Source organism: Stomoxys calcitrans, chromosome 5 (assembly GCF_963082655.1).
Source record: "Stomoxys calcitrans chromosome 5, idStoCalc2.1, whole genome shotgun sequence".
Lineage (NCBI taxonomy): Eukaryota > Metazoa > Arthropoda > Insecta > Diptera > Muscidae > Stomoxys > Stomoxys calcitrans.
Window position 1 is genome coordinate 131,727,346 of NC_081556.1, and position 12,111 is coordinate 131,739,456.

Genomic DNA, 12,111 nt, shown 5'->3' on the forward strand with positions numbered 1-12,111 from the left:
AAGCAAATCTTAGGCGTTGCTTAAGTTTAAACACCAAGTCTACTGGCAGATGGGGACGACTTTTTTCAAAGCAGCAGAGTACGATGCCTGCAGATAATTTCAGCTGCGTGGAAGCTGTTGACTTAATTGAATTATCACAACTAAGCAGCGAGTGTAGCTCCCAATTTATGCAGTAAAGTAGAAGATTTTCAAAAAATTTAAATGTCTACACAAAGCCCAGACAGACAATTGTGGCACGTATCTAATTTAGTTATGAGAAGAATAACACCCAGAAGTAGTCGCACATATACATATGAATGTAGGTTTGTGAGAGTCAGAAACAAATTGCGCCAATGTAGTTTGCCACACAATACATTGCCCCAAGAACAATAATTGAAATGTTTCTGGTGAATGGTGTGTCCGTGGAGAAACTAAAAACGCCAACGAAAGTGAACATTATCATTGAAACTTCCGGGATATCAGTAATGCCTAAATTTTATGCAGCAGATTAATGTGCTAGACAAGTTGCGTTGCGATATATAAGAAAATAAAAAAATGCCATTAAGTTTGGCAGTCATGTAGCTGCATATAAACCCCTCCTCCACACAAACTGCCTGGGTTTATAAAATCAAAAAAATTTTCAATATTTTCCACCTTAAGATGGGGGTATATTAATCTCATCATTGTGTTTGTAACACCTCAAAATATCGTCCTGGGTACCTATAAAGTCCATATAATTTTGAACGCCATGACATTTTCGATGTCGATGTAGCGGTATTCGTCCTTCTATACAAGCCAATTTTTGAACCGGTAAGTTAAGATGCTGTCTTAATACCTAAATTCTGATAATATTTACTCCAAAACGGCAACCTAGCATTTCAGCCACATTGGGTAATAAATGCAGCTTTTATGAGATTCAGACCCTAAATCGGAAGATCAGTTTATAGGGCATCTATATCTAAATATAGTCCGATCTTAACCATATTCGAGTAAAAAGACGGAAGGCTTAAACTAACTCTCTATTTAAAATTTCAGCGATCGGATTGCGGCTTTTATAGTACCGAAAGACCTTTAACCGAAAGGTCTTTCGGTCTATATGCTACCTATATCTAAATATAGTGCGATCTGAACCATATTTAGATCGGATGACGGGAGGCGCACATCCACTCACTGATTCAACATCATCGAAATCGGGTAATATCAGCTTTTATGGATTTCAGATCCTAAAGATCAGGCTATATGGCAGCTATAACCAAATATGTTCAATTTTTGAAGGCTGTAAAGGGATTACAACAGGCAGACTGACAGATGGACAGACACACGGACATCGTTAAATCACCTTAAAATTTTACGACGATCCGAAATTATACCTTGAAGTGTCTGAAATTTATTGGGTTGCCCAAAAAGTAATTGCGGATTTTTCATACAGTCGGCGTTGACAAATTTTTTCACACCTTGTGACTCTGTAATTGCATTCTTTCTTCTGTCAGTTATCAGCTATTACTTTTAGCTTGCTTTAGAAAAAAAGTGTAAAAAAAGTATATTTGATTAAAGTTCATTCTAAAATTTTTTAAAAATGTATTTACTTTCTTTTAAAAAATCCGCAATTACTTTTTGGGCAACCAAATATATTTAGATGTATTGAAAACGGAAGGACTAAATGAATATACCCCCTATCCTATGGTGGTGGGTATTAAAACGGACTTCCCCAACATTGACGACCTACGAAAACGGAAAAAGGACTATGATCCGAGGATCTGCATCTGGAAAGTCCGGACTCTTTATAGAGAAGGTGCAGTACACGCGCTGGTGGATGTATTCGAGAAGTACAGATATTACCGACTTACAGAAAGTGTAAGCTATGGACCAGAAATGACGTCACATAAAACGGTGACGAACTGTACTATTGTTGCCATAACATGAGGAATTCATTTGGCTGTGAATTTGTGGTTAGTCGGCGACTGAAACACCTTGCCTCCAGCTTTACTCCGGTTGATGAGAGGCTAACCACAATCCGCATAAAAGCCAAATTTTTCAACATCAGCCTTATTTGTGCCCATGCCCCGACGAAAGACAAGGACGAGCAGACCAAGGATATTTTCTACGAGCACCTAGAGAGAGAATATGATCGATGCCCCGCCCATGATATTAAAATCGTTCTGGGAGATTTTAAACCAAAGATAGGGAAGGAAAATATACAGGAAGAAACTTCCCATAATGGATTGAGGCTTATATTGGGTTGCCCAAAAAATAATTGCGGATTTTTTAAAAGAAAGTAAATGCATTTTTAATAAAATTTAGAATGAACTTTAATCAAATATACTTTTTTTACACTTTTTTTCTAAAGCAAGCTAAAAGTAACAGCTGATAACTGACAGAAGAAAGAATGCAATTACAGAGTCACAAGCTGTGAAAAAATTTGTCAACGCCGACTATATGAAAAATCCGCAATTACTTTTTGAGCAACCCAATAGATTTCGCACCGGCAAAGAACGTGGTAGTTAGCAGCACCAGATTTCAATATCGAAGGATTCACTCGGCCACATGGTTGTCACCCGATCAAGACACAAGAATCAAAATTGATCATGTTATAATAGATTAAAACCATTCATCCAGCGTTTTGGATGTACGAACGATCCGAGTATCGAACATAGATTCCGATCATTGTCTTGATGCGGCAAAGGTTTGCACCCATTTGAGCATGGCGAGAAAAATACGATCTAACACTGCACGGAAGCTGGATATCGAAAAACTGCAAACACAACAGATGACAATGTCATACTCCACTCGACTGACCCATCTGCTTGATGAAAGCACTTTTTGTCACGATGAAATAACGGCGCAGTGGCAATCCATTGCACATTTCATGGAAAATGCTGCGAAATCCGTACTTGGATACCGGAAACCTCTCTCAAGAAACCTATGAAACGACCAAGAGTGTCGAGATGCTACTGAAGCCAAGAATGCCGTTGCTCAACCCTGCAAATATCGCGGAATCCGTACATGGGTACCAGAAGGCTCGCCCAAGAAACCCATGGTACGACCAATAGTTTCGAAATGCTACTGAAGCCAAGCATGCGTTATACCGAGCAACCCTGCAATCTGTGGCAACGCGCCAGATGAAGGAGAGGTATCGGGAGAAAAGGAGAGAGAAGAAACATCTATTCAGCAGAAAGAAAAAGGATATGGATAGACGTGAGTGTGAGCGAATTGAGATGTACAGGAGTCAGAATGAAGTGCGGAAATTCTAACAAAGAATCAAACATCAAACCGATGGCTTTAGTGCAGGCGCATCTTCCTGCAGAGACAAAGAAGGAAATCTGGGCACTGATACAGATAGTGTGCTGAGGATATGGAAGAACATGTCATCCAGCTGCTAGTGTCCAATGATGGCGATGAGGATACTGAAGAACCAATCACTGATGATGATATGGAATTTAAAGGGTGATTTTTTTGAGGTTAGGATTTTCATGCATTAGTATTTGACAGATCACGTGGGATTTCAGACATGGTGTCAAAGAGAAAGATGCTCAGTATGCTTTGACATTTCATCATTAAAAGACTTACTAACGAGCAACGCTTGCAAATCATTGAATTTTATTACCAAAATCAGTGTTCGGTTCGAAATGTGTTCAAATTTTGACAAATTTTGTTCAGCGATGAGGCTCATTTCTGGTTGAATGGCTACGTAAATAAGCAAAATTGCCGCATTTGGAGTGAAGAGCAACCAGAAGCCGTTCAAGAACTGCCCATGCATCCCGAAAAATGCACTGTTTGGTGTGGTTTGTACGCTGGTGGAATCATTGGACCGTATTTTTTCAAAGATGCTGTTGGACGCAACGTTACGGTGAATGAACACATTTCGAACCGAACACTGATTTTGGTAATAAAATTCAATGATTTGCAAGCGTTGCTCGTTAGTAAGTCTATTCATGATGAAATGTCAAAGCATACTGAGCATCTTTCTCTTTGACACCATGTCTGAAATCCCACGTGATCTGTCAAATACTAATGCATGAAAATCCTAACCTCAAAAAAATCACCCTTTATAACTCCTAGTCAGAATAAAGTCCAAGTAGCAGTGTCCTGACGGGAAAACAACAAGGCGGCAGGAACCGATGGCTTGCCTACTGAACAATTTAAGACCAGAGGCGACACGCTAATAAGGCGTAAGCACCAACTCGTCTGCGCGCTCTGGCAAACCCGATGATTGGTACCTTAGTATTCTATGTCCCGTATACAAGAAAGGAGACAAAACGAAATGTGCCAACTACAGAGGAATAAGTCTCTTACCCATCGTATACAAGATACTGTCGAACATCCTGTGTTAACAATTAAAACTTAAGGTCAATAAGACAGTTGGGCTTTATCATTGAGGTTTTAGGCCTGGTATTCATAGATATTCACACCGCGCCACATCCTTGAAAAGAACCGTGAAGGAAGTAGCATTGACCGGACTGAAATACAACAAGGCAGCAGGAACCGATGGATTGCCCACCAAACAATGTAAGGTCAGAGGCGACACGCTGATAAGGCATAAGCACCAGCTTATCTGCGCAAGTTGGCTATAAGAACGCATACCCGATGATTGGCACCTCAGCACAAGAAAGGAGACAAAACTAAATGTGCCAACTACAGAGGAATAAGTCTACTCCCCATCACATGCAAGATATTTTCGACCATTCTGTGTTAACGATTAAAACTTAAGGTCAATGAGACAATTGGGCCTTATCAATGCGGCTTTGGATCTGGTACATCCACCATAGGCGAGATATACACACTGCGCCAAATCCAGGAAAAGACCCGAGAAGGACAGGTCAACTCTATCCATCTCTTCGTTGACTACAAAGTCGTTTTCGACCGCCCTTACGTTCAGAGGTATTTCAAGCCAGAGGTATTTGAAGCCATGTCTGCATTTGGTATCCCTGCAACATTAATAAGACTCTGCAGGATGACACTTGCTGATACACGTTCCTCAGTAAGAGTAGGAAAGAATCTCTCAGAACCATTCAATACCACACGAGGTTTCAAACAAGGAGACAGCTTACCGTGTATACACTTTAATAACCTGCTGGAGAAGATTATACGAGATGGATATGTGAATATATATGGCACACTAATCACAAGACAACACATACTACTCGCCAATGCCGACGACATCGATATCATGGGTCGGTCACCGAAAGTAGTAACTGCAGCCTTTGAGAGAATGGAAAAAGAATCAGTGAAAGTGGGCCAGAATGGATGAAGAAGCTCCAGCGAAGAAGTCTTTTGAAGGCAAACACGGTGTGACACGCAAACCGGGAAGATCAAAAGCCCGAAGGAAAGATCAAGTGGTGGGAGAAACCTCGAAACTTGGTCTCAGAGGCGCTTGCAACGCTATTCTACGTTCGGCTAGTGGAACAAATATTCTGTCATAGCCAATTAAAGTAAAGTAAGAAAGTGGGTCTGGCAGCAAATGGAGATAAGAGAGAGATAAGAGATATGAATGAATGTTTTCAACTCCCTTTACGTCTTGTTCACCCGAGCAGATAAGAAAAATGGAAAAAGTTGGGAACTACTGCAATGAGATAATCATCAAAATTATCAACGTCGGCACCGTCGCAAGCGAAACGAATGGCATCAGTTTTGAGATAAAGCAAAGAATTATATTGGGAAGCAGATGCAACTTTGGATTAAGCAAGCAGTTTAGAAACAAGCCCACCTCTTGACGGACGAAGATTACGCTATACAAGACACTGGTACTAACTGTGTTCTTATATGGTAATTGTGGAAGCCTTACAATACAGTTCTTGGAGTGTTTGGGACAAAGATTTCTGCCTATTTGCACTCTTGTATTTTGATCTTTAAAATCTTTTCGTGATTTTTCGAATATCTTTTAGCTCGAGATCCTATTCAATCCTTTTTATACAAAGAACAGCATAGCAAAGAAATTTTAAAAGTTGAGTAAGTGCGTTATTATTCGAATTACTTTGACTGGCTTGGTGGATAATGATTTCTGAAACGCCATGTATTCTCATCAACACCTTTGTCAATTTGATTAAGGTTCCCAACATACTCAAAGACTGTTTTGAAACAGGGCTCAATAAGTCCTCTAACTCTTCTCAGAACTATTCCGATTCAAACTAACGATCAATGCTAAGAACAACGAACACATCAACATTACCAAACTCTTTTTATACCCTCCACCATAAGATGGGGGGTTTACTAATTTCGTCATTCTGTTTGTAACTACTCGAAATATTCGTCTGAGACCCCATCAAGTATCTTGATCGTCGTGACATTTTATGTCAATCTAGCCATGTCCGTCCGTCCGTCCGTCCGTCTGTCCGTCCGTCTGTCCGTCTGTCCGTCTGTCCGTCCGTCCGTCCGTCCGTCCGTCCGTCCGTCCGTCTGTCGAAAGCACGCTAACTTCCGAAGGAGTAAAGCTAGCCGCTTGAAATATTGTACAAATACTTCTTATTAGTGTAGGTTGGTTGGTATTGTAAATGGCCATATCGGTCCATGTTTTGATATAGCTGCCATATAAACCGATCTTGGGTCTTGACTTTTTGAGCCTCTAGAGTGCGCAATTCGTATCCGATTGGAATGAAATTTCGCACGACGTGTTTTGTCATGATATCCAACAACTGTGCCAAGTATGCTTCAAATCGGTCCATAACCTGATATAGCTGTCATATAAACCATTCTTGGGTCTTGACTTCTTGAGCCTCTAAAGGGCGCAATTCTTATCCGATTGGAAAGAAATTTTGCACGACGTGTTTTGTTATGATATCCAACAACTGTGCTAAGTATGGTTCAAATCGGTTCATAACCTGATATAGCTGTCATATAAACCGATCTGGGATCTTGAATTCTTGAGCCTCTAAAGGTCGCAATTCTTATTAGATTTGAATGAATTTTGGCACGACGTGTTCTGTTATGATATCACATAACTGTGCCAAGTATGGTTCAAATCGGTTCATAACCTGATATTGCTGTCGTATAAACCGATCTGGGATCTTGAATTCTTGAGCCTGTAGTGGTCGCAATTATTATCCGATTTGCCTGAAACTTTGTACGACGGATTCTCTCATGACCATCAACATACGTTTTTATTATGGTCTGAATCGGTCTTTAGCCCGATACAGCTTCCATTTAAATCGATCTCTCTATTTTACTTCTTAAGCCCCCAAAGGGCGCAATTCTTATTCGAATTGGCTGACATTTAACATAGGTCTCCAACATATAATTTAATTGTGGTCCAAACCGGACCATATCTTGATATCGCTCTAATAGCAGAGCAAATCTTTTCTTATATACTGTTTTGCCTAAGAAGAGATAACGGGAAAATAACTCGACAAATGCGATCCATGGTGGAGGGTATATAAGATTCGGCCCGGCCGAACTTAGCACGCTTTTACTTGTTTTTTGTGCATTTAAACATTCTTTGAACGTCACTGCAAGTTGGAGGCCTTCGTAGCGCAGAGGTTAGAATGTCCGCCTTTGACGCTGAACGCCTGGGTTCGAATCCTGTCGAGACCATCAGAAAAAATTTTCAGCGGTGGTTTTCCCCTCTTAATGCTGGCAACATTTATGAGGTACTATGTCATGTAAAACTTCTCTCCAAAGAGGTGTCGCACTGTGGCACGCCGTTCGGAGTCGGCTTTAAAAGGGAGGCCCCTTATCGGGCTGCACTCATTGATATTTGCATTTTTTGCAAGTGCTTTTTGTGCTTAGGCCGTCTTGACCTACACCACAACGGCAGTCCGGTTCGTTTGGTTTGTCTGTTTGCGTTTTTTTCTCATTGCAAATAACTTATGAAAGTTGAGAAAGTCTGTGTTATTATTCAAAGCACTTTGATTTGCTTGGTGGATCATTATTTCTGATACGCCATGTATCTTCACCAACACCTTTGTCATGTTGATTAAAGTGCCTTACATACCCAAAGACTATTTAGTACGGCGAAGGGCACTTTTTTGTTTTGAAATAGTGCTCATTGAATATGATCGCGATAGTCTTTGATAAAGGTGTTGATGAAGACACATGGCCTATCAGAAATCATGATCCACCAAACCAGTCAAAGTGTTTTGAGTAATAACACACACTTGCTTAAGTTTAATAAGTTCTCTGCCATGCTTTTCTTTGAAAAGAAACCATCGAATATGATCTCGAGGTAGAAGATGTTCGAAAAATCACAAAAATTTGTTGTAAAATTGCTGGACCAGTTTGCATTAATGGAGTGTATGGGTGCCGTATGAACCACGGACTATTTGAGCTGCATGACAACGTTAGCATAGTTAGACGTTTTATAATAAAACGGTTGCATTGGCTAGGTCATTTTGTTAGAATGAGTGAAGAAGTTGGAGCGAAAAGATCTTTTGGAGGCAATCAATGTGGTACAGGGGAGACGGGACGACCAAAAGTCCACTGGAAAGATCAATTGGTACACGACATCTCGAAACTTGGTGTCAACGATTTTAGAAGGAGCACATAAGATCTAAATTCGCCTAATGGGACAAATGTTCTGTCATAGCCAATAAAAGTAAAGTTATATCTCATATCCTTTCATAATTTTAGAATGAGCAGTGGCCTCAAGCAAAGCCGAAACTTCCCAAAACTCCTCTTAGTAAATATGTACTCCGGTAGTTATTTTTGTACCTAAAAAAATGTCTCTATGTAATCAGTAAGGTTTGGTTGCCCTCTCTGGTCACATGTTGCAGGAACATTGCTGGTCTAATGCCATTCTTTATATAAAATACGAAACTTTGGAAATTTTCTTTGCTAAGACCACAGCAGTCATCAAAGTTTTACCAACGGCCAACAGCCAACAATGTCTTGTGGCATTTTGGAAACGTAAACAATCCCTTTTGAAAGGGATGCATGTTGGCATTGGCGGTGGAGCTAGTGGTAGTAGTTGGTGTTGCCGTTGTTGTTGTTGTTGGCGGTGGTGGCTGTAGTGGCATTAAGACATAATTAACTGCGAAACTTGAAACCGCATTCATACTAACACTCGCACACTTACGCTGCGCCGCAATCCTTCTCGCAAAGGCCAAATCCTTCTGGTGTTTAGTGAAAACACCTGAGTTCTGGGCAATTGGAAAATTTTGTTTACAAAAATGAAAATTATGAACTTGTGCCATAGTTGTAGTTGTACCCCCAAAATACCCTCAAAATATCCAAAGTAGTTAAAGTTAAAGATGTTATAAAAGCACCAACTCGAACCTCGGCTGTTTGCAGCAATTTATGTAAATGTTACGAGTAAGTTTAGGCAATGGGTACAATAGGTCGACTTTTAAATACCCTGCACAAGAAAGAACGTGGCAAATGATAAAAGACCTAAGACACGATATAGTTATAAATAATTCTTTATATGACAATTGAAGAAAAAATCCATCGGCTGTCAGATTGAAAGAGAAGGCATTCAGAAAATGTCATTCGAATAAGAATGGTAGTAATAAACTGCTGCGAAAACAGGCAAAAACGTGGTGTGCCAAAGTACTTAGACGCGAAAAGTTTCTACACGAAAAACATCTATGTGCCAAAGTTATTGCTTCTCCCAGAGCAAGCAAGAGCCATGAAAGACGAAGAAAAGAGTCAAGGGCAGCTCTTCGGCTATCCCGACTCTTGTCAAAGATGATCTCATATTCACTGACCCGCTTGATAAGGCTAAACCATTGTCTGGAATGTTTGCGGGGAAAGCAATCAACTCTCCCTGCGATTAAAAATGTATAGAGTTCGATGCTTCGCATATTTTTTGTGGAGTTAAAGGGGTTCTTGCGAATCTCGATGTAAATAAATCCCCGGGCCGGATGTCATATCATCCTTTGTTCTATGCAAGTGTTCTTCGACGCATGCTCGTCCATTACTCAACCTTTTCAACCCTGTCTATAGTGTGGGAGTTTTCCCAGCGTATTGGAAGGTTGCGAACGTTCAGTCGATACCAAAAAAAGGTGAGGCGAACGTGAATTAGCGACCAATCGCGATATTCTCCGCGCTTTCCAAGGTTATGGGGAGACTGGTTAACCACCATCTTGTGATATATTTAGAGTCAAACGACCTTCTTAATGACCGACAGTATTTTTTGCGTGAAAAGTGAAGCAGGGTTGCATCCTTTCATCAATCGGTTCAGTTATAGTTCCCATATAAACCGATCTCCCGATTTGACTTCTTGAGCCCATGAAAGCCAAAATGTTAGTCCGATTTGGCTTAAATTTTGGATGTAGTGTTCCGTTATGACTTCCAACAACTGAGTCAAGTACGGTCCAAATCGGTCTATAACCTGATATAGCTCCCATATAAACCGATCTCCGAAATTGGCTTATTAAGCCCATGGAACCCACAGTTTTTGTCCGATTTGGCTGAAATTTTGCACATTGTGTTCTGTTGAAACTTTCAACAACTGTGCCAAGTACGGTCTAAATTGGTCTTTAACCAGATATGGCTCCCATATAAACCGATCTCCCGATTTGACTTCTTGAGCGCCTGGATGCCACAATTTTTGTCCGATTTGGCTGAAATTTTGTACATGGTGTTCTGTTATGACTTTCAACAAGTGTGTCAAGTACGGTTCAAATCGGTCAAGAACATGATTTAGTTCCCATACAAACCGATCTCCCGATTTGATTTCTTGAGCCCTTACCAGCCGCGAATTTTATCCGATTTGGCTGAAATTTTGCATATAGTGTTCTGTTATGACTCCCAACAACTGCGCCACGTACGGTCCAGTTCTGTCTATAACTAGAGGTAGCTCCTATATTTTAGCAAAGTCCATGGTGGTGGGTTCCCAAGATTCGGCCCGGCCGAATTTATCATGCTTTTCCTTGTTATTTTTATTGGACTCCGTATTAGGAGACATCGACTACGCGGATGATATGTGCCTCTTTGCGCATCGTTTCGGGCACATAAAGGCGAAACTTGAACGAATGAATGAAATGAATGCAGCCAAAGTAGGCCTGAGGATAAACATAGCAAAGACCAAATTTATGAGGAAGGGAACTTCAAATTTAACACCGCTCGCAAGGATGCCTTGGGAGGCTACTACTCGACCGTGTCTAAAGAAGGGCGATGGTGTTGATAGGGGACAGTATGCTATGCAACACTATTGTTCCACTTGAGCATTATCGGAATATGATATGCGTGGCACTGTTCTATCGATACTTTCGTGGTGTGTGTTCTACTAATATATGTCTAATTATTCCTGACGTGAGGATGTTTGCCAGAAATACAAGACTTTGAAGGATTTCACACCCACTTGTTATTGATTAACCTGCTGACCGGACCATGCAGTATGGGGATAATTATTTTTTCGTATGTGGCATCGACTTCTGGCTGATGTCTTCCCCACCAATTATTACATCGAGAAATTTAGGGCAAATGTCAATAAACACTACTCCCTTTTTCCCCCTGCATATGCAAATTTTGCCCATGAACATTCCACTAAGGAACAGGGGCAAACTTCTCACATATCTGTGAGTGCAGTCCGATTTAAGTTTAAGCTCAATGATAAAGGACCTTCTTTTTATAGCCGAGTCCGAACGGCGTGCCGCAGTGCGACGCCTCTTTGGAGAGAAGTTTTACATGGTATAGTACCTCACAAATGTTGCCAGCTTAGGAGGGGAAAACCACCGTTGAAAATTTATTTCTGATGGTCTCGCCAGGATTCGAACCCAGGCGTTCAGTGTCATAGGTGTCTGCACCACGGTGGCCTCCTTGTAGTTTTAGTAGTTTAAGTACCCTTTCCGCAATCTCGATTCGCCAACTCCAATGCGAATGTATTGCATGTATAGGGGACTTACCTTGCGTGTTAGTCAAAAACAAATAAAAGCGTGCTAAGTTCGTCCGGGCCGAATCTTATATACCCTCCACCATGGATCGCATTTGTCGAGTTCTTTTCTTTCATCTCTTCTTAGGCAAAAAGAGGATAAAAGAAAAGATTTGCTCTGATATTAGAGTGCTATCAAGATATGGTCCCGGACCACAATTAAATTATATGTTGGAGACTAGTGTAAAATGTCAGCCAATTCGAAAAAATTTCGCCCTTTGGGGGCTCAAGAAGTAAAATAGAGAGATCGATTTATATGGGAGCTGTATCAGGCTATAAAACGATTCAGACCATAATAAACACGTATGTTGATGATCATGAGAGGATTC